The sequence below is a fragment of the Giraffa tippelskirchi genome, chromosome 2 (assembly GCF_054371585.1).
Source record: "Giraffa tippelskirchi isolate mGirTip1 chromosome 2, T2T-mGirTip1v1.2.pri, whole genome shotgun sequence".
Taxonomy (NCBI): Eukaryota; Metazoa; Chordata; class Mammalia; order Artiodactyla; family Giraffidae; genus Giraffa; species Giraffa tippelskirchi.
In genome coordinates, this window is record NC_137276.1 from 149,634,434 (window position 1) to 149,662,218 (window position 27,785).

General features: G+C 37.6%; 1 protein-coding gene across 9 annotated transcripts in view; it reads left to right on the top strand.

Annotated features, from left to right (window-relative positions):
* The window catches only part of LOC145538674 (uncharacterized), a 736,734-nt gene that overhangs the window by 78,014 nt on the left and 630,935 nt on the right, over positions 1 to 27,785 (top strand). For 3 of the 9 annotated variants that reach the window (XR_014077160.1, XR_014077169.1, XR_014077168.1), the window contains exon 1: positions 14,392 to 14,757. The exons of 2 other annotated variants lie outside the window; for them this stretch is intronic. The gene's annotated coding sequence lies outside the window, so the exon portion shown is untranslated. Of the gene's footprint in view, positions 1 to 14,391; positions 14,787 to 27,785 lie in introns of those variants that run through there. 4 more of the 9 variants (XR_014077165.1, XR_014077161.1, XR_014077163.1 and 1 more) reach the window with 3 other exon arrangements.

A 27,785-nucleotide genomic window follows, 5' to 3' on the forward strand; every position in this document is an offset into this window, starting at 1 on the left:
CCTATCTCCTCCTCTTTTGTTTGGCTTTGTGGGCATTTCTCATTTTCCTTTACTTGCCGAGTATTTCTCTGCCTTTTCATCTTGTTTAGATTGCTGTGTTAGGCGTGGCCCTTCTGTATTCTGGTAGTATGAAGTTCCTCTTTATTGTGGAGGTTCCTCACTGCGGTTGGGGTTGGACAGGTGGCTTGTCAAGGCTTCCTGGTTGGGGGAGCTTGTGTCGGTGTTCTGGTGGGTGGAGCTGGATTTCTGCTCTCTAGATTGCAATGGAGTGACCAGTATTAATTTTTGAGATGTCTATGGATTTGGTGTGCCTCTGGGCAGCCTGTATATTGATGCTCAGGTCTATGTTCCTGCGTTGCTGGAGAATTTGCGTGGTATGTCTTGTTCTGGAACTTATTGTCTCTTGGGTGGAGCTTGGTTTCAGTGTATATATGGAGGCTATTGGATGGTCTCTTATTAATTAATGTTTCCCCTGGCTTTCAGTCTTATTCTTGCAGTAGCCTCAAGACTTCTCCTTCCATACAGCCTCAATAATAAAACTTTTAGGTTAATGGTGAAAAGATTCTCCACAGTGAGGGATACCCAGAAAGGTTCACTGAGTTACATGGAGAGATGAGGTGGGGGGGGTTGAGGTGACCAGGAGGGGAAGAGGGGAATTCAAATGTGGAGAGAGCAATCTAGCCAGTAAGCACTTCCCTCTGTGCTTTCCACAGTCTGGAACCCTCAGAGTGGTTCACAGAGATACATAGAGAGGGGGGAGGAAGGTAATAGAGGTGAGCATGAGTAGAAAGGGAGGAATCAAGAGGGGAGAGAGAGATCTGGGCAGTATCCTGTTCCTGAAGTGTTCTCCGGTACCCAGAACACCCTCAGAGATTCACAGAATTGGGTTGAGAAGAGAAGGAGGAGGGTGGGAGATAGAGGTTCCCTGGGGGAGAAGAAAGAGCATCAATAGGGGGAGAGAGTGATCAGGCCAGTGATCACACTCCTGAGTAAAAATGGGTCCTAAAGATTGGGTTCTTAAATGTACAAAATTGATATCAAATATGTAAAACAAAGATTAAAAATCTAGAGTAGAGGTTAGACTCTTATAAAACTTACAATATAAAAAAAAAAGAAAAAAGGAAACAGTGTAAAAAGAAAAAAAAACAGTAAAACAGTAAAAAAAGAAACAGTAAAAAAAAGTAAAACAGGAAAAAAAACATTAAAAAAAGAAAACACAAAAGGTATAAGATATATGTATGTAGTTTGCTTCAAAAATAGGGTTTTTTTTTTTGCAAGTTAATAGTGGGTTATGAAAATGAAAGTTAAAGGTGTAATAGAGGACTTGAAGAAAAAGGAAAGAAGAGAAAAAAAATTTCAAAAGTGTTGTGGCTTGGAGAATAAATTTTATAGTCATTCTATCTTAAGCCAATTTCATTCAATATATAAATTATTAGGAAACAATTATTCATTTTGACATTTAAGGAAAATGGAAGTTTTTGATTGACCATTAAATATCCTCTGGTAAGTTAGTAGTTCTGGTTGCATATCAGAGTCACATATAGATCACCCATAAACCAATTAAAGTTTCTGGAGGTGGAGCACAGGTATTGGTATGTTTAAAATCTTCACAGATAATTTTAACATGAGGTCAAGGTTGAGAATCACTGGATTATATAGACTGTGCATTTAAACTTGACTTCCTTTTCAGGATTACTCAAAGATATTTTAAATAATTCAAATTATTTTAAATAATTTTTCTAGCCGGCATACCTAGCTAGTATTCTAATTCATTTTCAAACTTGTAATGTATATACACTAAACCGTATCAGTGGATGCTTTTTGAACCAACTATCATAAGCAAATAATCTAATAACTCACAGGCCAATTTAATCATCAAGATAATTCTAATAATTGAGTTAATCTTTGGTTTCTTTTTCTTTCTGCTAACTTAAGAATTTGATAAAGCTTTGAATGGTGAATGTGTAGTTTGGAACTTATAAATAGCTGGTACAGTTGGTCTTTTATACATAGATAAAATGCAATTATTGAAGTGAATATTGTCTTGGGAATTACTAGAATCATTCACGAGGAGTTTAGGGGTACTTGATGGTTTAGAAGATTAGAGAAATATACAGTCATATATTCTGGAAATGGGCCTGAGTATTCATCATAGTATGAGAGTTATTATCTCATAAGAATGAGATCTACAAAATTACAAAGGGTTTGGGGATTTCTGACTCTTGGGAACAAAAAAATAGCATTAATGCTTTCATCTGTATATTTCCTATAAGATACCAAAGTCAAAACTCCCCTCAGGAGAGATCCTGCAATGAGTTGGGACAGAGGTAATTCTGTGCTTCTGCTTGGTGTCCCTCTATACAAATTTGTTAAACACTTCAGAAGAAAGTGAGTCTTCAAAAGACAGTGAGTCTTCAATATTAACAAAAGGTTTAAATAATTTTTATTGTTTAAAAATAATTTTATTGAATTTATGATTACAACCCCTGTAAGTGACTATTTTAATTCTGAGTATCTGTAATATAATACTGCTTCATTTTAGTTTGATTTAAAGATAGAAATCTTCTACTATTACCCAGTTATTATGCTTTGAAGGAACTGACACATTACATGAAGTTTGCCATAAAGAAGCCACAGTCAGTTTGTTCTACAATTTTTTAGAATAGTTGATGTTCTATTATAAAATTTCCTCTGAGTCTTTAAGGTGAAATATTTAACTGTATTAAGATTACATGACTTCAAAAAGACACAGAGTAAGCATTTGAAAGATCTCAAAACTCAAGATAATGTACTATTTGTTATAAAGAATTTATCTCAATTCAAATATGCTTTAGAAAAAGATAGAAACGAATTTCTTTGAAGAATTTATTTAAGCAAAAAATACTTTTAGATCAGTTTTACCTAAAGCATATATGAATAAGCTGACTTTAGCCTCTTCCACATGTGACCTGCTATTCATATAATCAAATACATAAGCCTAAGGATAACTTACTGGAGTCTGAGATTTTGAAAATGAATGTGTGTTTAAAAATGAATATTCCAGGGTAGAAGCTCTCAGAGTATGGTCCTTTAATCAGCAGCATCAGAATTGCCTTGAACCTACTACAAATTCAAATTCTTGATTCCCACTCAAGACCTACTAAATCAGATCTCTGAAATGATGCTCAACAATCTGTGTTTTATCAACCTTCCAGGTGATTCAGATGCATCCTAAAGTTTGGGGTTTTTTAGGGACTCAAGTATGAGGTCAATGCGTTAAGGGTGAAATTGATTTGGCATAGCTAGATGATATGGAACTTGACTAGTTTAACTGTGTCTTCCTTTAAGAATTCATTAGTGGAACACATTTTAAAGATTGTATGTGCCTGTGGATGATTATAATTCCTTGTTGTTAAAGAACAGGATAATTTTTGTGAGCAAATTTACATGTAACTTGTAGGTATCTGTTTCTTCTTGCTTAATTTTTTTATTTCTCTCAATGAATAAATACAACTCACATTTTAGCCATAAATATATAGCTAAGAACTGATCCTTTGAGCATTTCTTTTGCTTTTCCTTAAATCATATAGATATGTATGTTTTTTTAAACATAAAGATTTATTGAATAGCTCATGTTTCTTAAATGAAACTTCACAAGACTGAGCAGTAGATTTTCTGTGATGTTTTTCCATCTCTAATATCAACTTTTCTTAGAAAAAATTAAAAATAGCCTAGCACATAGCAAGCATTTCACTGAATAAAATAAAGATTCCTGTTCTGTAGGCCAACTTTTTAGCAAGTTTCCTATACTGTAAATCCAATTTAGAAATAAAGTTTATAAATACTTGAATTGATAACCTTTATTCTATTATGATAGTTCCTTTTAGAATGAAAAGGTTCCCATGTGTCAGCCTGAGATTATTTTTAGAGGTGACAATATTGTCAGTGTTCTGTCTTTGGTTTGAGGCTGAGTCTTTCAGCTCAGAGTTCCTCAGAGTCACTGGCCCCACGTGTTGAGTAAATGTCTCCTGTTTCTTTGGTCAGTGCTCTTAACTATGAGCTCAGTAGTGGTATATTCGAAAGGAATCAAATGGTTTACAATAGAAATGTCACCTGGGACCAGCCATTTTTGATCAGTTTCTCTGGGATGCAAGTGTCAAGAACAAGGAGGAAGCTGGTCAAAAAATGTGCAGATGTGCTCTGTGCTGAGAGATGAAGGGAGGATCTATAGCTATTGGTAACTTCATCTTCTCAAGGATGGGCCTTTTGTCCATTGTGGAACTGATTTTTATGGCCTTTAGAATTCCTGCTTTCATATTTTGAAAGTGATCATGTGGTTTCTTAGAATACTTGCTGCCCATCCTAAATTTCCCTGTGATAATTTGTGTATGGTAGGTCCAGTAGGGACCTTATCATCTTTATGAGTCCATGAGGCTCCAACCCACCTCTTGACTAGTTGAGAGATTTTCAGCACTTCTTAACTATTCTTCTAGAGGTAGTCCAGCATTGACTGATGAATATGGAGGAATCCTTCCATTTTTACTGAATTTGAGAAATTCAGTAAATGATTTGAAATCATTATTTCATTTTAATGATTTGAAATCATTATTTCAGTCAATTCTAGATACTATGATTATACTCTCCCTCCCTTACAATACTAGCATTATGAATATTTATTGTGTACAATGTTTATGATTAGTATATTTATGTTACATAGTTGTCTTTAGACCAATTGACCAGAGACCTGTGTGGGTGAGAGCTACACAGAACACTTGTAGAACTGGGTGACACAAAAAAAGTACCTGATTAGGCCTTTGTGGAGAATGTCTGTTGTGACTGTTTCTTCATGTCATCCATCTCATGGCTTTTTTTTTTCTTTGATGCTGATACTTGAGGAGAGTTCTCTCTTACTTATTTGCCATGATTGGGCTGGTATGCTTACTTATTTTTCTGACAAATCTAACAGAATAGAAAAGGTAGTAAGATATTAGATAACAGGGCAAAAGTTGGAAAAGAGCTGGGAAGGGAAACGTGAAAATGTTGCTGCCTGAGATGGAGAACTTGAGATGTGGCCTTTTACAGATTTGTAAATGAGCCACAAGGGCCTTGTGGCACCATCATCATCTTCCGGTGCTAAGTCGCTTCAGTCCTGTCCAACTGTGTGCGACTCCATAGACAGCAGCCCACCAGGCTCCCCCGTCCATGGGATTCCCCAGGCAAGACACTGGAGTGGGTTTCCATTTCCTTCTCCAATGCATGAAAGTGAAAAGTGAAAGTGAAGTCGCTCAGTCGTGTCCAACTCTTAGCGACCCCATGGATTGTAGCCTACCAGGCTCCTCCATGCATGGGATTTTCCAGGCAAGAGTACTGGAGTGGGTTGCCATTGCCTTCTCCAGGCGCCATCATCTAAGGACAGCTTAGTTGCTTTTCAGGAATTAATGAAAGTTTGCTCTGGGTGCAAGAGTTATCCTAGGATGGAAAGAATAAGGTAGGGACCCTACAGCTTTCTGTTCATATGTAAGATATGAAATCTTACAAAGAGCAACTTAGTGAATATTTATTACATTAATAAGGGATGGCTTTTCAACAAATACTTTCATTTCACTGACTTCAAGTAGTCTTTTCTTTTTCTTCCCTTTTTGAAAGGAGCTTCATTCTTTTAGTTATCAATATGCTAGTAAGAGAGTAAGACTAAAAATTTACAATTTAAATATCTGCTGTTTCTTCATTGGATTGTTATTTTTATGTGACTTTATGCTCAGCTTTAAAAAAATGAAATAGTTTCATATCTAGAGAATACTTTTGTGAAAGTCTGGGACATCATGCAAAAAGATGTAGGCAAAAAGAGCAGGAAAAAAAACTAGGTAAAGATTAGAGATCACAAGAGGAAGAAGATGCAATTCTTGAAGGTGCATCAGTTGAAAAGCCATTAGAATGTTGTAGGGATGAGAGGATGCAGTTAAAGTATAATTGTTGTTGGTGGTGTTTGTGCTTAAATCTATGAGACTTCGGAAAGACATAAAATGTTTGCAAACTACTAAGAGGCAAACAGGACTTTTCTAATGTGAAAAAGGAGACCAGATAGACCTTGACTCTGGTTTGGATAGAAAATACAAGTTCAGTTCAGTTGCTCATTCATGTCCAACTCTTTGCGACCCCATGAACCACAGCACGCCAGGCCTCCCTGTCCATCACCAACTCCCGGAGTCCACCCAAACCCATGTCCATTGAGTCAGTGATGCCATCCAACCATCTCATCCTCTGTCATCCCCTTCTCCTGCCCTCAGTCTTTCCCAGCATCAGGGTCTTTTCAAATGAGTCAGCTCTTCACATGAGGTGGCCAAAGTATTGGAGTCTCAGCTTCAACATCAGTCCTTCCAATGAACACCCAGGACTGATCTCCTTTAGGATGGACTGGTTGGATCTCCTTGCAGTCCAAGGGGCTCTCAAGAGTCTTCTCCAACACCATAGCTCAACAGCATCAATTCTTTGGCAGTCAGCTTTCTTTATAGTCCAAATATTTTCACTGAATATTTCTGTTATATTGATTTATTTTTCAGTTCCTTGCCTGGAATATGTTTTCTCTCTCTTTTTTTAATGGTTCTGTACACCCCCTCTTCTCTGAACTATCACTCCCTCACTCCCTTCCTTGACCATCCTGGGGCTTCTATTTTCTATGTTTACATACTCCTATAACCTGGAGTAGGAAATGGCAACCCACTCTTGTATTCTTGCCTGGATGGAAAATTCCACAGACAGAGAGGCCTAGCGGGCTACAGTTCATGGGGTCACAAAGAGTCAGACTGAGCCCAGACACACATACTCCTCCAGTATACTGTATTTCTGCCTTTACAGCTCTTACAGCACCTTTACTTTTCAGTCACTGGAATTTAAGCTCTGTGATGGGAGGCCAAATTTATTTTATCCACTACTACATCCTCAGCAACCCCCTGTGCCTGGCATATGTTAAATCAACAATATTTGTTGAATAAAAATATTCACTTTTATATTCATGAAAATATAAAAGTTTCATGTTTACGGCAAAGAATCAGCATAAACAGCACATCATATACAAAAGGCAGATTGAATTAACCTTGCTGCACCACCAGCCTCTCATTGCCGATGAAGCAGTGTGGGTACACACAGATGAGTGACAGGTGGATGGTGATGGTAGTGGAGACAAATGAAATGGAAAACCAGCTTCTTCCTGGTGGGTGCTGGAGCTCTCTCCAGCTGCCCCCCTTCTGCTCTCTCTCTCCATTCACCCTGGTTCTAATTATCACCAGCTGGAGCCACTTAATCCTAGCAGTTTAAATATTGCTGAAACATCTGTGAGAATGCAGTGTGTAAGCTTCAGATGTCACCAAAGCAAACAATTTTTTCCCTCATTTTTCTTGCTATACCTTTACCTTTCAGAACTGCTTACTCTGATGAATGGGAAGAATGATACAGATCAGAATATTTATTAGGGATGTAAGAATCTACCTCCTAAAAAAAAAAAAAAAAAAAAGAATCTACCTCCTTGGGTGACATCCCAGGAACCAATCACTTCCGGACTCATCCTGAATTGCATTTTTTTATAGCATCATTACTTAATCGATGGATTTAAATTCCAAAAAATTAAGGACAAGAATACTTGTATTTGTTCATAAGATATCTGTCCTGGAAGAAACCCAAAGCGTGGTTTTTGAGAACCTAATTCATGTTGTAAAACATTTTTTTGAATTAGAGAAATAGTGTCCAGCTTATAAACTTGGACATTGGATATTTAAGATTTTAAAAGACATTAGAAATTAGTTGATTTGCTTATTGTCTTTGATCTTTTTTTTTTTCACACTTAAAGTCGCTCAGTTGTGTCTGACTCTCTGCGAACCCATGGACTATACAGTCCATGGAATTTCCCAGGCCGAAATACTGGAGTGGATAGCCTTTCCCTTCTTTAGGGGATCTTCCCAAACCAGGGATCAAACCCAGGTCTCCCACATTGAGCCATAAGGGAAGCCCAAGAATACTGGAATGGGTGGCCTATCCCTTTACCAGGGGATCTTCCTGACCCAGGAATCGAACCGGGGTCTCCTGCATTTCAGGCAGATTCTTTACCAACTGAACTATCAGGGAAGCCCATCATATTGACCTACTTTTTGTCTACTTACCCTTTTCTCTTGGTAAAGGAGTGCCCTGGAGTGTCTCCCCAAGTTCTTTGCATGGGTAACTTCTGTGTGGCCTGTAAGACTTATCTCAGCCATCATCTGATGGCTCCATTCCTGCTCTCTCTCAACATTTCTTTAGCATTATGGCTACCACAATTCCCCATGCTTTGTTTTCATGGTATCTTGTATTTCTTCAACCAATTGTCTTCAGAGACTTTTTCAGAAAACTCCAAAATTCTGCTCTACTAGAAAAGTCAGGCAGTTTTGACCCTTCCACAGAATATGTCATTTATGCCCAGAAAGACTAGAGCTTGGTCTTCTTCCTTCAGGTCTGTCCGCTCTCCATGTCTTCTGAATGTTACTCCATCCCCATACCTCTTTAATATTGAGATTTCATATCCTGAGTACAGCCTGTCATAGGGAGTGAGCTTATGGTATTTCCTTCTGAGAGAGGAACATTCAAGCTGTTATGGACTGAAAGTGTGTTCCCAACTCCCTTTGCCCTGATTTCATAGAATGAAGCCCTAACTCCCAGTGCAGTGGCATTCAGAGGTAGATATTTGGGAGATAATTAGGTTTAGATGAGATCATGAGGGTAGGGCCTCCATGGTACAGTTACTGTCATTTCAAGAAGATGAAGATTCTGGAACGTGGTTTTTCTTCACCATGTGAGAAAATAGGAAGAAGACAAATCCGCAAACCTGGAAGAGAGCCCTTATCAGACACCAGATCTGCCAGTACCTTGATCTTGCACTTCCCAGTTCTTAGAAATGTGAGAAATAAATATTTGTCACCCAGTCCATGGTACCTTGTTATAGGAACTTGAGCTAAGACATAAAGCTCACTTTTGGAATTGATAATATTGTAGTGTCTACTTATGGGGTTGTTATGAAGAATAAATTAACGCATGTAAAACACTCAAAATGGTACCTAGTGCATAGAGCTCAACTGATGTTAGCTGTCATTTTACATGTCCTACAGCTGAACAGGGAACACTAATCTTGATGAATGTGACTGCTGCCTCACTCTAGGTCCCTGGTTCCTATACCATGTCTGGCATAAACCTGCCTGTCCTTCCCACTGGAAGGTGGCTGAGCTCTGCCTGGATGGCTGGCATTCCTGCATCCCGCAACACAGAATACAGCCTCAACATAAACCTTACAAGTTTATTGCACCACAGAGGAGCCACTGCTGCACAGCTCTGCGCAGTGTGATTTCTCTCCAGCCCACGTCTGTCTGCACAATTCTTTCCTTAGCATCCTCCCACAGGCTCCCAAACTAAGAATTCTTATTTCTCGCAATATAGGAAAAAGATGGTTGTTAGTACATAGCTCCAAGCCATTGTTCTAAAATATGCATCTGACTATACTCAGCACCTTGTTTGATAAACATTGAATAATTCCTTCTCTCCCATGGGCTTCCCTGGTGGCTCAGACAATAAGGAACCTGCCTTCAATGCGGGAGATCTGGGTTCGATCCCCCTGATTGGGAAGATCCCCTGGAGGAGGGAATGGCAACCCATTCCAATATTCTTGCCTGGAGAATTCCATGGACAGAGGAGCCTGGCAGGCTACATACAGTCCATGGGGTTGCAAAGAGTCAGACACTACTGATTGACTAAACACAGCACAGCATGGGGTAAAATGCAATCATCCTAGAATGCCTTTTATACTTCTTTACTTACGTTCCTGAATCTGTTGTCGTTCCTTTCTAATTGTCCTTTGTCCTCACGGCTGCATACTCTGTGTATTCTTACATCTCTCTCTGCCTTGTGCACCCTCTCCTCTCTACCAAGAAAGTTCTTTTTGGTGTGGTGAACTCTTATCATCCTTGAAGACTCAGCTCAAATTACCCCTTTTATGTTTTATTGATTCTTGTGGGCGAAGCTAGCTATTCTCTTTCCTAATACAGTCTTTGCACCACCTTATACCTGGTTAGGGCTTCCCTGGTAGCTTAGCTGGTAAAGAATCCGCCTGCAGTGCAGGAGACCATGGTTTGATTCCTGGCGTGGGAAGATTCCCTGGAGAAGGGATAAGCTGCCCTCTCCAGTATTCTTGGGCTTCCCTGGCAGCTCAGATGATAAAGAATCGGCCTGCAATGCGGGAGACCTGGGTTCAATCTCTGGGTTGAGAAGATCCCCTGGAGGAGGGCATGGCAACTCACTGCAGTATTTTTGCCTCAAGAATCCCCATGGACAGAGAAGCCTCGCGGGCTATAGTCCATGGGGTCACAAAGAGTCGGACATGACTGAGTGACTAAGCACAGAACAGCACAGCACATACCAGGTTAGAGGGCGCTTCAGTAAGAGAGACCTCCATCTAAGAGTTACCCAGAGCTTTTCTGTGTGGGAGGAGACGGCATGTCATCTTGGAAAGATCATTTTTAGTCTATGAAGTATCAGTCATGGGGCCTTTCTTAATTGTATTTTGAAGGCTGTCTTGTTTGTTAACCTCTGTGATGAATGGTTCTGATTCTGAAGAGAAACATGTATACTTCCTTTCCTATATGTTGCAGTGTGGCTGTATTATTGAGTCACATTTTGTTCAATTGATAAATAAATTTCAGGAGTGAGTGAAATGATTTCCCTCTGTGTAAGCTGGTAAAATACCATTGAAAAGTACTATTGTAGAAAGACTTTTCTCAAGTGCAAAGCCATGATATTAGCTTGTCATCCTGTTGGTGGAGTTTCCTCTTTTAATTATGGGTATGCTGCCTGCATTTAACTTTTGTGTTTTATTTACTCTGTTTACATCCGTGGAGATGCCCTTGGCCACATACTTTAAATTCCTCAAGATTCACACTTTATGGCTTTTTGTCAACCAATCGAAGTTTATAATCTTCATTACACAATTTATTATATAACCAGTTAGAGCATATATTGCTTTTTATTTGCCATTTGAATTATAGTTATCCAGAATCATTAAAATGTACATTGATAAAGTAGTACACAGATTTTTTTACCAAAAAAATCTGGAACTTCGTAGAGGAGTTATGAAACATTATGTTACAATGGTGGCACCATTTTTTTTTTTTTAAGTAAAGGCAAGCTCTTTTAAATGCTTTACTCTTCTAGACTTCCCCCTCCCCTGGAAAAGGGGAAGGAGTTGGGAGGTGAAAGAAAAATTTTTAATTCTGAATATTGTGATAGTGAAAATGAAGAGTCTATATACATGACTGTATCTATTAGAATAGCACTTCACTCCAGTTTTCTTGCCTGGAAAACTCTATGGACAGAGGAGCCTGGTGGGTTACAGTTCGTGGGATCTCAAAAAGCCAGACACGACTTAGTGACTGAGCACATAGATATAGGATAAGAAAGTCAAAGGGACAAATTTCTCTTAGGGGGAAGCTCTAATTCATTTTTCACATTTGTCTTAATGTCATTATCAACAGTATCTATCCTATTGTATAGCTAGCTGCCCAGGAATGTTGTCTTTGCCAAAAATGTTCACATTAAATGATGGGGGAGGGGTTCCCACTGAAAATATACTTGTGAATTTTGTAGTGAATGAAAACTGTCATCTTCACATTCAACTCCTGAGAGGATCTGTTGAGGAAAAAGGACTTGGACTGACCCACCTCTTGAAGGATTTTCCACAGATAGAGGGAAGAAAGGAAGGCGTCCTAAGTTGGGAGGTAGAGGAAGGGTATTTTATGGGCAAAGTGTAGAGGCAAGGACTCATCATTCTGGCTGGGAGGATAGTAGGTAGACCAGCTCAACTGGCTTGGAGAGTTTGGGAATCAGGGTTGACTGATATGAGTGGATATAAATCAAGGCTGGGTTGTGAAGTAACCTGAATATTACCCATATAAAATATGTGGACCTTGTAGGAAATGGGGAGGTATTACTCTTGGAAGGAAGAGATGGTGTCTCATAACATCTTTTTCTGTTCTCTGTCTTTAATACATTGTCTGCCGCACTGAAGGCATTCAATCATGTCTGAATTGAATGAATGACCCTGTCACTCCTTTGGGCTCCAGATTAAAGTATTCAGTTGATATCTTCACTTGGATGATTCAAAGGAATTTTGAAGTCGATATGTTTCTCATGATTTTACAATTTCCAACCCAAACCTAATTTCTTTTGTTTTCTCTGGTTCAGTGAATGACCCCACTATCCACTTACATAAACTGAAAGCCCAAGAGTCTTAACCTATCCTCTTATCCACCATGCCCAACACATCACCAAGTTTAACTGACTTCTATATTTACCAATTTATATATTTCACCAATTTATATTGGTTTTCCCTTACCTTCTAAATATCCCTCATATATACTCACTTTATCCTCATTAGTCCATGTTGCGGGCAGTTCACCCCAGAACTACCACAGTCACTTTATTTTTTCACTTAAAACAATTACTTATTTGAATTGGAGGCTAATTACTTTACGATATTGTGATGGTTTTTGCTACATATCAATATGAATTGGCCATAGACATATGTTTCCCCTCCATCTTGAAGCCCCCTCCACTCTCCCTCCCCACCCTATCCCACCACTGGCTTTGGGTGCCCTCTAGAATCACTTTTGAATTTTTTGTTTTGTAACTACTTTGATTTTCCTCCAGAAAAACTTCTACTCAGCAACCAAAGGGAAGTTTGCCTATAGGAAAATGAGATTATGTCTTTCAAACTTAAACTGCTTACATGCATTCCCATCACCTTTCACTATCAGTATCAGTTTAGTCGCTCAGTCGTGTCCGACTCTTTGTGACCCCATGGACTGCAGCATGCCAGGCCTCCCTGTCCATCACCAACTTTAGAAGTTTACTCAAACTCATGTCCATTGAGTCGGTGATGCTATCCAACCATCTCATCCTCTGTTGTCCCCTTCTCCTCCTGCCTTCAATCTTTCCCAGCATCAGGGTCTTTTCAAATGAATCAGCTCTTCGCATCAGGTGGCCAAAGTACTGGAGCTTCAGCTTCAGCATCAGTCCTTTCAATGAATATTCAGGGCTGATTTCCTTTAGGATGGCTGGTTGGATCTCCTTGCAGTCCTTAGGATAAGGCCAAATCCTTAACATACCCTACAGGGTCCTTTGCCCTGAGGCCTTACTTCCTTCTCAGGTGTGTTCAGCATTTACTCCTAATCTTTCTTTGGATTTCCACTGGATCTCCATTTCTTCAGGGAAGTCTTTCTTGCCTTACTGTTAGTTCCTTTCCTATTATACCGTGTATCTTGGTTTTCTAGCTTTTTATTATAGTTGAAAAGGTTCATTCATCTGTTTGGTTATTAACACTGGCCTTTTCTACAGATTGTGATCTCTGTCAGGGTCGAGTCTGTTTTAGTTAGCTCAGGCTGCTATAACAAAAATGCCATAGATTGGGTGGTTTAAACAGTAGATGTTTATTTTTCACAGTTCTGAAAGCTGGAGAGTCTAAGATCAAGAAGTGGTCAGATTTGGTGTCTGGTGTGTGCGTGTGTGCTCAGTCGCTTCAGCTGTGTCCAACTCTTTGTGAACCCATGGACTGTGGTCCACCAGGTTCCTCTGTCCATGGGGATTCTCCAGGAAAGAATACTGGAGTGGGTTGCCATGCTCTCTTCCAGGGGATCTTCCCCACCCAGGGATTGAACCTGCATCTTCTGCATGACAGGCGGATTCTTTACCACTGAGCCACCAGAGAAGCCCTTGGTGTCAGGTGAGGACCCACTAACTTCCTGGGGTGTAGATGGCCACCTTCTTGCTGTGTTTGCACGTGGCCTCTCCCTGGTGCATGTACATGGCAAGAGAGTTCTTATGACTCTTTTTCTTCTTTTAAGGGGATGAATCCCTCGGGAAAGCACCACTCACATTACCTTATCTAAATCTAATTACCTCCCAAAGGCCTCATCTCCTCCGAGCCATCACACTAGGGGTAAGGGCTTCCACTTATGAATTTTGGGAGTATACAAATATTAAGCCCATGCAGAGTCTGTTCAGTATTGAATTTCCCGTGGTTAGCACAGCAACCAGTGGCCACTCAATAAAAGATTATAAATTATATGTATGTATATATATGTAAGAGTTTTGCTGGTGGCTCAGTGGTAAAGAATCTGCCTGCAATGTAGGAGACACGTGCAGGAGACACAGGTTTGATCCTAGGGCCAGGATATCCTCTGGAGAAGGAAATTACAACTGACTCCAGTATTTTTGCCTGGGAAATCCCATGGACAGAGGAGCCTGGCAGGCTACAGTCCGTGAGGTCACAAGAGAGTTGGACGCAACTTAGTGACTCAACAACAATATATATGTAAATATATATCCACACCACTAGCAGGCTATGTATTGACAAATATATGTATATAGTATATAAGTGTGGATATAATATACAGTCTGGTGATGGCCCAGAGGCTGATTGGGTAAACAGGTGTATGCTGAGTTAGGGACTATTAGAATGTTCCAGTCGTGAAATAACATGATCCTAAACTGCCTCTGTGGCAATGACAAGAAAAATATTAGTTGTATAAAGTATTAGGAGGAAGGAGTTGATGATGAGAGAGACAAGAACAGCACAGAGAACCCAATTTTCTAAATACAAAGCTGATTTCTGGACATCTGCAAGAGAATTCATGTGGTGTAGATGATGGCCATCATCCCTCTCCTGCACATACAGACACCCAAAGGAGCCGGCAGTGTGTGGACGTTCAGGTGGGACTGATAAATGGACGCCGAAACAGGCGCTTCTACACTGTTTATATTAAGACTGCCCTTTGCTTTGCAGCTGTGACATCTATTTGCAGAGTTTGATTAATTTTTCATTTTAGATTCACGTCCTTCCATTGTTTTAGCTGAGAAATAAACAGCGTGCTCAGGGTCATCAATGAGAAAAGAGGCTGAAAATCCCAATTTCAGTGCTTTTGAACTGATTGAAGTCATAGTTCATCCTCATGGGTTTACTGCTGAAGGATGTCAATTAGACAAAATGCGAAGCACACCTTGAATGCTCTGTGATACAGAGGCCATGATCCAATTCTTGTGAAGAACTCACGGGATATGGTTGGAAATTAATTAAACAGATTTCCTCCATGACTTTTTAAAATCATAAAAACAGAAACATCATATACATCATTTGTATATTTTTATTTTGCATATTTTCTTCTAGTCTTTGAGCATTTACATCTGTGTCTCAGTTATGCTTTAAGTTTTATTTGCTATATTTCATTTAATATGCACAATATTTTCCTATGTTTCTGTATATTATTTCTAGATATCTTTTGTCATGAATCCATGATATCTCCATAGATTTAGGTACCTTGATTTATTTTATTATTCTTCTACTTGAATATTTTAGACTTCTTTTTCAAATTTTCACTTTCAGATGATGCAGTACATGTAAGTTTTGTCTTGTTCACTTATTTACCCAGTAGTTAATTAACTCCTCAACATTTGAATAGTAAGTTCAACAGTAAAAGCCCTTTGAGCTCTCGATACATATTGCTAAATTGCTTTCCTAAGTGGTTTAGCAATTATATAACAAAAATAAATGAATGCAAACAGATACGGTTGCATACTTACCATGTACAATGTCCTGTTTAGGTATAGTTGAAATATGGGGTATTTTTGGAAGAGAAAAAAATGGCATTACCAGGTTACAGCTTGGAATTTTGCTGTGGTTGGAAAAACAGAAACACAAGCAGGAAACAATTCTTAGGATATGAATTTGTCATGCAAGAAATGTTGGAAACCCAGGGGATATTGAGAGAATACCATGCATATTAAAGATGGGAAACTGGAGTTCTTAAACATAGAGTTGAGGTTGAGTGAAAGAGCTACAGAAGAAGTGTTTTAGGATGAATTGTGTATTAATTTCCTGGGGCTACAGTTACAATGTTCCACAAACTCTGTTGCTTATACAACAGAAATTGTCTTGCAGTTTTAGAGGATAGAAGTTTGAAATGACGTTGTTGGCTAAGTTGATTTCTCATGAGAGCTGTGGGGAGAGTGTTTCATTCCCTCTCCTAGATTCTGGTAGCCTCTCCCTGGCTTCCTTGGCTTGTAGATGATCCTTACCCTGTGTCTTGCTTTACACTGTCTTCCCTCTAAGTCTCTGTGTCCAAATTTCCCCCTTTTCATAAGGACACAGTTATATCTGAATTAGGGCCCACCCTGAGTCTCATCTTAATTTGATCATCCGCAAAGACCCTATTTTCAAATAAGGTCACACTCACAGGTACTTGGGGACTTTGGGTTCCAGCATCTTTCTGGGACACTCCAGTCAATCTGTAACAAGCCCTTAATACAAGTTTTTGTGCAGATAAGGGTGGATTAAATGCAATATAAAGCATGAAGTTTGAAGTCAGGTAGTGTTCAAACTCCAAATTGAGTTTGAATCCCAATTTGGCTTCTTACTGGTTCTATGATCTTGAGTAACTTATTTATGTCTCTGAGCCTCTAGTTGCCTCTTTGTAAAATTAAATGATTCTTTGAATCAGGTGGCCAAAGTAATGGAGCTTCAGCTTCAGCATCAGTCCATCCAATGAATATTCAGGGTTGATTTCCTTTAGGATTGACTGGTTTGATCTCCTTGCAGTCCAAGGGACTCTCAAGTGTTTTTTCCAGCACCACAGTTCAAAAGCATCAATTCTTTGGCACTCAGCCTTTTTTATTGTCCAGCTCTCACATTGGCAGGTGGAGTAGGGATAATTTTAGCATTTGTAAACAAAGAAAAAGTAACTGGAGTAGTAAATGAACTACTTGTGGCATACCCAGCTAGGAATAGGTCTTTATTCAGTGAGAATGTGGGGCTACTTATCTGCTCTCTGACCCTGGGCTTTGAAATCATTTAATTGTCATTTGAATTCACTTGGTTCAGATGTGTCTTTATAAAATTGTTCTTAGTTGGGATTTTTAAAATAAAGATACCAGAAAGAATTGAGAATGGTTGAAATGATGCTATGAAAGAATGGTATAAGGTTTATTAAAGTTGTAATAACCAACAAACTATTCCTAAAACTCTAAATGTCTTTTTCTAGTTTGGGAAGTAGTGAAATCCTTAGACTGGTGTAGATATGTCTGCCTGATCCCGATTGTATTTCGTTTGTGTTTGTGTGCAAAGTGTAATGGTGGTTGAGCTGTGTGTCATCTAGTAATCCTCAGCTGCAGCCCGTGCTGCTTCACACTTCCTCTATCTTCTGTACTGGTCTTGTCATTGGCTTGAATCAGAGTCTAAATACTCCTTGTCTAGAGTTCTCCGCCTCACTAATTGCTCCAAGTTAGAACCTTAGCAACAAAATTTTGGTACATGGAATGAAATCCTTGGAACTTGTGCTGTTTTCCATGTGTTGCATCTAGAGGAATGGAGAGCCAGTTTCTGGTTTGAAAGATGGTGCAATACTCAGTCATAACATAAGTAAGACAGGCCATGTTCTGAAGTTAGCAGCTATACCATGGGAGATACCCAGGAAAATTTTTTCTCTATATTGACTTTTTCTAAGAAGCCTTGTAATGTTATATTATTACTATCTGGGTTGTTCCAGGGACCCAGTAATCCACTCTAGGTTTTAATTGGCCTTGGAGATGTGAGCGTGGCCTCCTGGGGATTGCATAACTAGGCCCTCATCTGAATTGTGGGCCCACTGGGAAGTCTAACAGTTTCAACCATAGCAGTAGGTCATCTGTTGTTCCACTGTAATTCTCTAATGGTCAACAAACCATAAAAAGCACTTTGAAACCCTGGGCTTTTAAAGCAAGAGCATAGGAAAGGAAGCAACTATTGTCTTCTCCCTCCCAGCCCTCAGGGACAGATACTGTCAAAGTCTTGGTGCCCTTTTGTAGGATGTATGTGGTTGGCCTCAGAACCTGGAGGGCAGGATTTTCCTGAAAGATAGTTCCTGTTTGGAAAGCCTGAGGAGAAGGGGTGAGGCTTTGGATAGTCACAGAATGCTATAGATGAAGAAAGTTAGTCCTGGCAGTCTGGGCCTGAGGCCATGGCTCAGGGTTTGCATTGTATTTTCTCAGGTTACCTCTCTTGGCCCAAGTGAAAGTCTGTTGCACAGAGCTTTCCGAGGATTAGTCCATTAGAAGGAGGGGTTTCCTTTACATAGCTCAATTGCTTAATCTTGCTTATAAAAGAAAAGTTTAATGCCACTGAAAATGACAACATTCTTTTGACGAAAATCAATTAAAAATACAAAGTTTTTTTCTCATTTATTCACTCAAATGATACATTACAAACTAAAACTTGCATAAGGTAGAAATATTCAGTGTGACCATTGCTTTTTCTTTACACAAGTCAAGAAAATCATGACAATGTTATATTTTCAAATGTATTATTTGTTTATTATTACTTTTATTGAAGTATAGTTGACTCACATATTAGTTTCAGATGTACAACATACTGATTCAATATTTTTTATAGATTATGCACCTTGCAAAGTCTCTGTGTTGTACATTACATCCCTGACTGATTTTATAATTGGTGGTTTGTACCTCTTAATCCCCTTCACCTGTTAGGCTCATCTCTCCACCACACTCCCCCTTTAGCAAACACTAGTTTGTACCTGTGAGTCTGTTTCTATTATGTTGAATTTGTGGTATTCCCCGTTGGCTCAGTGGTAAAGAATCTGCCTACAATGCAGGAGACGTGGGTCTGATCCTTGGATCGGGAAGATCCTCTGGAGGAGGAAATGGCAACCCACTCTAGTATTCTTGCTTGGAGAATCTCGTGGACAGAGGAGCCTGGCCGACTTCAGTCCATGGGGCCGCAAAAAGTTGAACACGACTAAGTGACTAAACACATACGCACAAACACATATTTGCTCATTTGTTTTGCTTTTTAGATTCCACTTATAAGTGAACACATATGGTATTTACCTTTCTCTTAGTTCACTTAGCATAATATCTTCCAGATTTATCCATGTTGTCTCAAATAGTAAGATAGCATCTTTTTTCCAGTAACTGATAAAAAAGTAATATTTCTATGTTTATGTATCTTTATACATTCATCTGTTGATGGACACTCAGACTGCTTCCATATCTTGGCTATTATAAATAGTTCTGCAATAAACATTGGGGTGCATATATCTTTTTGAATTAGTGTTTCTGTTTTCTTTGGATAAATATTCAGAAGTGGAATTGCTGGGTCTTATGGTAGCTCTATTTTAAATTTTTTGAAGAACCATAATGGTTCTTCAAACCATAAACTGTAATGACTGTACCAAAATACATTCCCATCAACAGTGTGTGAGTGTTCCCTTTTTTCCACATTCCCACTAACACTTCTTATTTGTTGTCTTTCTGTTAATAACCATTTTGACAGATGTGAGGTGATGTCTCATTGTGCTTTTGATTTATATTTCCCTCATGATTGGTAATGTTGAGCACCTTTTCATGTACCTGTTGGCCCTTTGCATGTCTTCTTTGGAAAACTGTCTATTCGTATCTTCTGCCCATTTTTAATTGGATTGTTTGTTCTTTCATGTTAAGTTGTATGATTTTTTAAAGATATACTTTGGATATTAAAGCCTTACCAGACATATCAGTTGCAAATATCTTCTCACATTCACTAGGTTACCTTTTCATCTTGTAGATGGTTTCCTTCACTGTGCAAAAGTTTTTTAGCTTTATGTGGTCTCATATGTTTAGTTTTGCTTTTGTTGCTCTTGCCTGATGAGACATATATAAAAATATTGCCCAAGACTGATTTCAGAGAACATACTGCATATGTCTTCTGCTAGGAAGGTCTTATATTTAACACTGTAATCAATTTTAAGTTTATTTTTGCGTATTATGTGAGGAAATGGTCTAGTTTCAATTTTTTATATGTAGCTGTGCAGTTTTCCCAACAGCACATATTGAAGAGTTTATCTTTTCCTTATTGTATATTGTTGACTCCTTTGTTGTAGATTAATTGACCGTGTGTGTGAATTTGTCTGGGCTCTCTATCCTGTCCCTATGGTCAGGGTGTAGGTTTTGTGCCAGTATCACATTGTTTTGATTACTACAGCATTGTAGCATAGTTTGACGTCAGGGTGTGTGGTATCTCTACATTTGCTCTTTCTCGAGATTGCTTGACTATTCGAGGTCTTTTGTGGTTCCATACAAACTTCAAAATTATTTGTTCTTGTCATGTGAAAAATACCATTGGTATTTTGATAGGGATTGCACTGAATTGGAAAATTGTTTTGAATAATGTGAACATTTTAACAATTTTAATTCTTCAATACATGAGCACATACCTTTCCATTTATTTGTGTTGTCTTCAATTTCTTTAATTATTTTCTTACAGTTTTCAGAGTATAGGTCTTTCACCTCCTTGGCTAAATTTATTCCTAGATACCTTATTCTTTTTGAGGTGATTGTAAGTGAGATTGTTTTCTTGATTTATTTTTCCAATAGTTCATTATTAATGTATATAAATGCAACAGATTGCTGTATATGAATTTTGTATCCTGAAACTTTACTGAATTCAATGATTAGTTCTAGTAGTTTTTGAGGGGAGTCTTCCTTTAAGGTTTTCTATATGTAGCGTCATGCCATCTTTAAACAGTGAGTTTTACTTCTTTCCTTTCAATTTGGATGTCTCTTATTTCCTTTTGTCTAATTGCTATAGGAAGGATTTCTGATACTATTGTGGAAAAGTGGTGAGAATGGGCATCCTTATCTTTTTACTAATCTTAGATATAAAAACTCTTAGATTTTCACCATTAATATGATGTTAGCTATGAGTTTGTCATAAATGTCACTTATTATGTTTCCTCTAAACCCACTTTCTTGAGAATTTTTATCATGAGAAGATGTTGAATTTTGTCAAATGCTTTTTCTTTATTGAGATGATCATATGACTTCATTTTGTAATGTGATGTATCACATTGTTTAATTTGCTGATATTGAATGATCCTTGCATCCCTGGAAAATGTCACACTTGCTCATGATGTATGATGCTTTTAATGTATTGTTGACTTTGGTTACTAATATCTTGTTGAGAATATTTGTATATATGTTCATGGCAACCCAATCCAGCATTATTCCCTGGAGAATTCCACAGACAGAGGAGCCTAGCAGGCTACAGTCCATGGAGTCGCAAAGAGTCAGATATGACTGAGTGACTAACATTTTCACTTTTCACTTTCATCAGGGATACTGGCCTGTAATTTTTCTTTTTTTCTTTTTGGTAGTCTTTTTCTGGTTTTGGTGTCAGGGTAATGGTGGCCTCATAGAAGGAATTTGCGAATGTTTCCTTCTCTTCAATTTTTTGAATAGTTTGCAAAGAATAGGTATCAACACTTTAAATATTTGGTAGAATTCTCCTGTGAAGCCATCCATCTTTGTTCTTAGCTTTTGTATGTGTAAAGTTTTTTTAATTACCAATTCAATTTCGTTACTAATGATCAGTCTGTTCAGATTCTCTCTGTCTTCCTGATTCGGTCTCAGAAAGTTGTGTTTCTAGAAATTTATTCATTTCTTCTAGGTTGCCCAATTTGTTAGCATATAATTGTTCATAGTATTATTTTTGATCATATTTCTGTGATATTGTTCATAAATATTCTTTAATTTCTGTTTTAACTTCTCTTTTATTTTCTGATTTTTATCTTCTGATTTTATTTATTTTGGCTCTTTTTTTTTCTTGATGAATCTGGCTAAAGGTTTATCAATTTTGCTTATCTTTTCAAAAACTAACTTTAATTTCATTTATTTTTTTCTTTTTGTTTGTTGTATATTTTATTTCCACTGGGAACTTTATTATTCCTTCAACTTTGGGAGCTTCCCAGGTGGCTCAGTGGTAAAGAACCCACCTGCCAATGCAGGAGACATAGGAGATGCGAGTCTAATCCTAGTGTCAGGAAGATCCTCTGGAGAAGGAAATGGCAACCCACTCCTGTATTCTTGCCTGGGGAATTCCTTGGACAGAGGAGCCTGGTGGACTGTGGTCCATAGCATTGCAAAGAGTTGGACTCTTTGCAACTGACAAACAGAGTGTGCGCGCGCACACACACACACTAATTTTAACTTTTGTTTGTTCTTCTTTTCCTAAATCCTTTAGTTGAAAGGTTAGATTATTTATTTGGGATTCTTCTTACTTATTGATGTATACCTATACTATTATTATTAATAACTTTCCTCTTATAATTGGTTTGCTGAGTCCCATGGATTTGGAAAGTCGTGTTTCTATTTTCATTTGGCATTTTTTATTTCTCTGATTCTTTTCATTGACTCATTTGTTTTTTAGTAGCATATTGTTTAGTTTCACATGTTTGTGTTTTTCCCAGTTTTCTCCTTATAATTGATTTCTAGTTCCATATGGATGTGGTCACAAAAGATGCTTGACATTATTTCAATCTTCTTAAATTTATTGAAACTTGTTTTGTGGCCAGCATATGATTTATCCTGTAGAATGTTCCACGCACACTTGAAAATAATGTGTGTTCTCTTGGTTTTGAATATAATATTCAATAGATATCTATCAAGTCTAGTGGTCTAATGTCTCATTTAAAGCCAATGTTTTCTTATTGATTTTCCATCTGGATGCTCTATCCATTGATATAAGTGTATTATTTTTTTTCTCATGATAAGTGTATTATTAAAGTCTCCTAGTATTATTGTATCACTGTCACTTTTTTCCTTTATTTCTATTTCTGTTAATATTTGCTTTATATATTTAGATGCTCCTATGTTTGGTTCACATATGTTTATAAATGTATATGTTCTTTTCTTGGATTGACCTTTTCATCATTATGTGATACCCTTCTTTGTCTTTCATTATAGTCTGATTTAAAATCTATTTTATCTGATATGAGTATTGCTGCACCAGCTTTATTTTCATTTTTTATTTACATGGAATATCTTTTACCATTTTTTCATTTTAAGTCTCTGTGGGTCTTTAACTCTTAAGTGAGTCTCTTGTAAGCAGCATACAGATGAGGTCTTTTTTCATCCATTCACCCAACCTATGTCTTTCAATTGGTGCATTTAGTCCATGTATATTTAAAGTAATCCAGTAAAGAATTACTGCAATGTGGGAGACCTGGGTTCGATCCTTGGGTTGGGATCATCCCCTGGAATGGCTACCCACTCCAGTATTCTTGCCTGGAGAATGCCATTGACGGAGGAACCTGGCAGGCTACAGTCCATGGGGTTGCTGACAGTCAGACACAACTGAGTGACTAACACTTTCACTTCACTTCATGTACTTAGTGCCATTTTGTTACTTGTTTTCTGGTTGCTTTTGTAGTTCTTCTCTGTTCTTCTTTTAGTTTCTTCCTGTGTGGTTTGATAATTTTCTTTAACGCCATGTTTTGTTTCCTGTTTATTTTTTTGTGTGTCTATTGTAGGTATTTGTTGTTATCATGAGATCTGTTTATCTATATGTTTAAACTGATAGTCATTTAAGTTCAAACATAGTTTAAAGGCTATACATTTTTTACTCTCCCTGCCCACTTTTTATGCTTTTGATGTCATATAATTTTATATCTTTTTGTGTATTTCTTGTCTACTTATTGTAGTTATAGTTGGTTTACAACTTCTGTCTTTTCACCTTTATATTAGCTTTTTAAGTGGCCTTTAGTATATATTTGCCTTTACTAGGGAGATTTTCTCTCTCATATTTTCTTATTCTTGTTATGGCCTTTTCTTTTTCACTTAAAGAAGACTCTTTAGCATTTCTTGTAAGGACAATTTAGTATTGATGAGTTATTTTAGTTTTTGTATGTCTGGGAAACTCTTTGTCTCCTTCAGTTCTGAATGCTACATGGCTGGGTTGCATATTCCTGGTTGTATTTTTTTTTTTCCTTTCAGCATGTTATCATGCCACCCTCCTCTGGCCTTCAAAGTTTCTGCTGAAAAATCAGTTGATAGCCTTATGGGGGTTTGTTTGTATGTGACTCTCTGCTATTTTCTCTTGCTGCCTTTAAAATCCTTCTTTATCTCACACATATGCCATTTTAATTAGGATACATCTTGGTGTGAATCTCTTTGGGTTCATCTTGTTTGAGACTGTCTGTGCTTCCTTGATCTGGATATCTGTTTCCTTCCCAGGTATGGTAAATTTTCAGCTATTATTCTATCAATTATGTTTTCTGCCCTTTTCTTTCTCACTTCATTTGGTCCTGCTATAGTGCAAATGGTGGTACATTTGATGATCTCAGAGATCCCTTAAACTATCTTCATTTTTTAAAAATTCTTTTATTCTTTTTATCTTTTGATTGGGTGATTTATACTATTTTATCTTCCAGGTTGCTTATGTGTTCTTCCATACACCTAATCTGCACTTGATTACTTCTAGTATATTTTTCATTTCAATTATTGTATTCTTCAGCTCTGATTTCTTTTTTTTATGTTTTCTAATTCTTTGTTGAAATTCTTACTGTGTTCCTCTCTTCATCTGAGTTTGGTGAGCATTTTTTATGACTGATGTTTTGAACTCTATCAGATAAATTACTTAGCTCACCTTCACTAGGATTTTTCCCTGGGAGTTTTATCTTGTTCTTTCATTTAGAACATACACTTATCTCTTCTCGTTTTCTTTGATTTTCTGTGTTTATCTGTATGAACTTGGTGAAAGTTACCTCTCTTAAGTCTTGAAGCCTGTTCTGTGTAGGATTATCCCTTTGCATGTTGCTTCTGCCAGGTGGCTCTGGCAAGAGCTGAAGAAGGCTGGGGCTGAAACAAATGAGGACTGTATCTTTTCCAAGGCATATTGGGGGAGGGGGAATTGGAGCTGGAGGGGCACTGGAGATGGAGCCTGGCACAGGCTGAAGTTTCCCTTTGAGTATACTGGGGAACTAGGTGGGGGCTGGAGGCAAAGCCCACTGTGGGCCTGAGACTTCTCCTAGGGTGCACTGGGGGCTGCTGCCTTGGCAGGGTAGGGTTGGATCTGGAACGAGGTATGAGCTGAGAGTGTGCTGGTGTGGGCATGGCAAGCTGGTGATAGTACCATGTACCTATCTACTTCTGCTCTGGGACTCAGAGCAAGTAAGTTTGTATATATGGCCTTTAAGAGCTGAGTCTTTTTTCTAAAGCTTGATGGCTCTTCAGGTAATAAGTGTTGCTGGTTTTCAAAACCAAATGAGGGGATTTATCTTCTAGTTGCTGGTTCATAGAGCTGGGGTTCCCCTCACCCCTTAGGGAGGACCTCTGAATTTCTGACATCCCTTTCCTCTTTTGAATTGCCTGCCAGGGGTGTGGGTCCTGGCTAAATTGCTTCTTTTCTCTTTTTACCCATTTCAGTATGATTTTTTCTTTCTTTCCATCCTTCATTGCAAAAGAGCTATTCTGTTAGTCTTCATGTTGTTCTCAGAGAGAGTTGTTTTATATGTAGTTGTAGTTTTGGTTGTTTGGCCTGAGGTGATCCAGTCTTGGAGTCTAGTTTTGGTGTGTCTGTGGGAAGAAGTGAGCTCAGGACCTTCCTACTCTGTCATCGTGATCCTCCCTTAAATCTAACTATGTTCTTAAAAAATTCCCCCTTATAGTTATGATAATATTATATCATGAGTGATCCATCATTTCTCAAATCTCACAGATTTGAGATGCCATCTTTATTATGTTTACGTATGTGCCTGATTTTATTTCTGGGTTCTCTACTTTTCACTGACCTATTTTTCAATTCCTGTAGCAGGACCACTTTGTTTTTAATATAACATTAAGACATATTTTGAGTGGGTCAGACTGGGCTCCATTATTTATTTTTCATGAATTTCTGTATAATCCTGCATTTATTCTTTTGGAAAGTCTTTTTACTTTAAAGCAAACATGTTGATAACAGTGAGATTTTTGTTACACTTTTGAATTTGTAGAGTAACTAAAGGATAAATACCCTTAGCATGTTGAATTCTCCCATCAGGAATGTTGTATATTTCTCCACACTGGAGGTTTTCTTTTCTCTCAGCAAAATTTTATGGTTTTCTTTATGCATTGTATAAAGAAAATTTTTCTTGACAAAATTGTATATTTTTTGCTAAAATTTTTCTTAACCAAATTTTGTTATAAAATTATGAAAATTTTGTATCTGTTTTGTAAATTAGATTTTAAAAGATTATAGGACTCTTCTGTTATTGCAAATATATAAAAATTATTAATTTTTGGTATATTTACCTTATATCCAAAATTCTAATAGAACTAAATTAGTATTTCTATTATTTTGTCAGTTGATTTTACTCTTTTTGAATTGTCTTGGGTCAACAATCATATAGTTTTGTCTCTGATATTTATGCTCTTGATTTCTTGTTCCTGATTAATTTTATAGTCTAGAACCACAGAATAATAGTTGTTGGTAGTGGACATCCTTATTTTGTCTCTAGATTTAATGAAAATACTTTGTATTTTATGTTCTTTTGGTTTCCAGTTCTACTGAGTTTGAGGAATTTAAATTAATTTAGACTTAGTTATTTAATTTTTGATGGAACTTTCATATAAAAATACCTGGGCCTGGTTAATTTGGGGAAATAAATCTCTGGCTTGTTTTCCATTTCTTGTGTTTATTGCTGTGAATTTTCATACTTTCTATCACTTTTTGCACTTTGATAATTAAAATTTTTTTATGTAATAATCTTTGGGCTTCCCTGGTAGCTCAGCTGGTAAAGAATCTGCCTGCAATGTGGGAGACTGGGTTCAATCCCTGGGTTGGGAAGAACCCCTGGAGAAGGGAAAGGCTACCCATTCCAGCTTTCTGGCCTGGAGAATTGCATGGACTGTATAGTCAATGGGATCACAAAGAGGCAAACATGACTGAGTCACTTTCACTTTCACTTCTTATAGTTTCAATTTTATTGGTTAAGAAGTTGAACACAATATTCTCTTATAAAAATAACCCCCCGTCGCACGATTGCATCTCTTTATCTTTTTATTATTTGTGTCTTATCTCTTTCTTGGTGTTATGTTTGTTACACATATTCCTATTTTAGTAGTCTTTTCAAGACCTTATTTCTTGGCCTGCGATTTTTATCTCTTATTCCATGAATTTTATTCAGTAATAATTTTTCATTTAAAATTACCTTTTGTACTACACAACTTTTGTATACATATATAAATATGTATAATATATATATTTTAGAAAACTTATGAATCTTTGCCTAATGCAAACAAATTATGACATTTTAATCCCACTTGTTTGACTTAGTATGAATAGAATGATAGATTTCTAATTACAAAATGATACACAACAAGCAACAAAGATTTACTGTGTAGCATAGGGATCTATAGTTAATATCTTGTAATAACCTATGATGGAAAATAATTTCAAAAATAATATATATTTGTACAACTGAATTACCTTGCTGTGCACCTGAATCATTGTGAGTCAACTGTACTTCAATAAAATATATATATTTTAAAATAAATAAATACAATTACCTTTTGATTTATTTTGTCCTTATTTTGTACCTCTCTAATTGAAAATGGATTATTTTTAACTGTTTTCAAATAAATGTATAGATTTTCTTTTAAATATTACCTTGGTTGCATCTGATAGATTTTTTTAAAAATTTCATTTCATTTGTTTGTTTATTTTTGGCTGCACTGAGTCTCTGTTGCTGCGTGAGGGCTTTTGCAGTTGCAGTGGGTAGGGGCTACTCTCTAGTTGCAGTGTGTGGACTTCTCATTGTGGTGGCCACTCTTGTTGTGGAGCGCGAGTTCTGGGACGCGGGCTTCAGTACTTGTGGCACACAGGCTTAGCTGTCGAACAGCATGTAGAATCTTCCCAGACCAGGGATTGAATCCATGTCTCCTGCATTGGTAGGTGGATT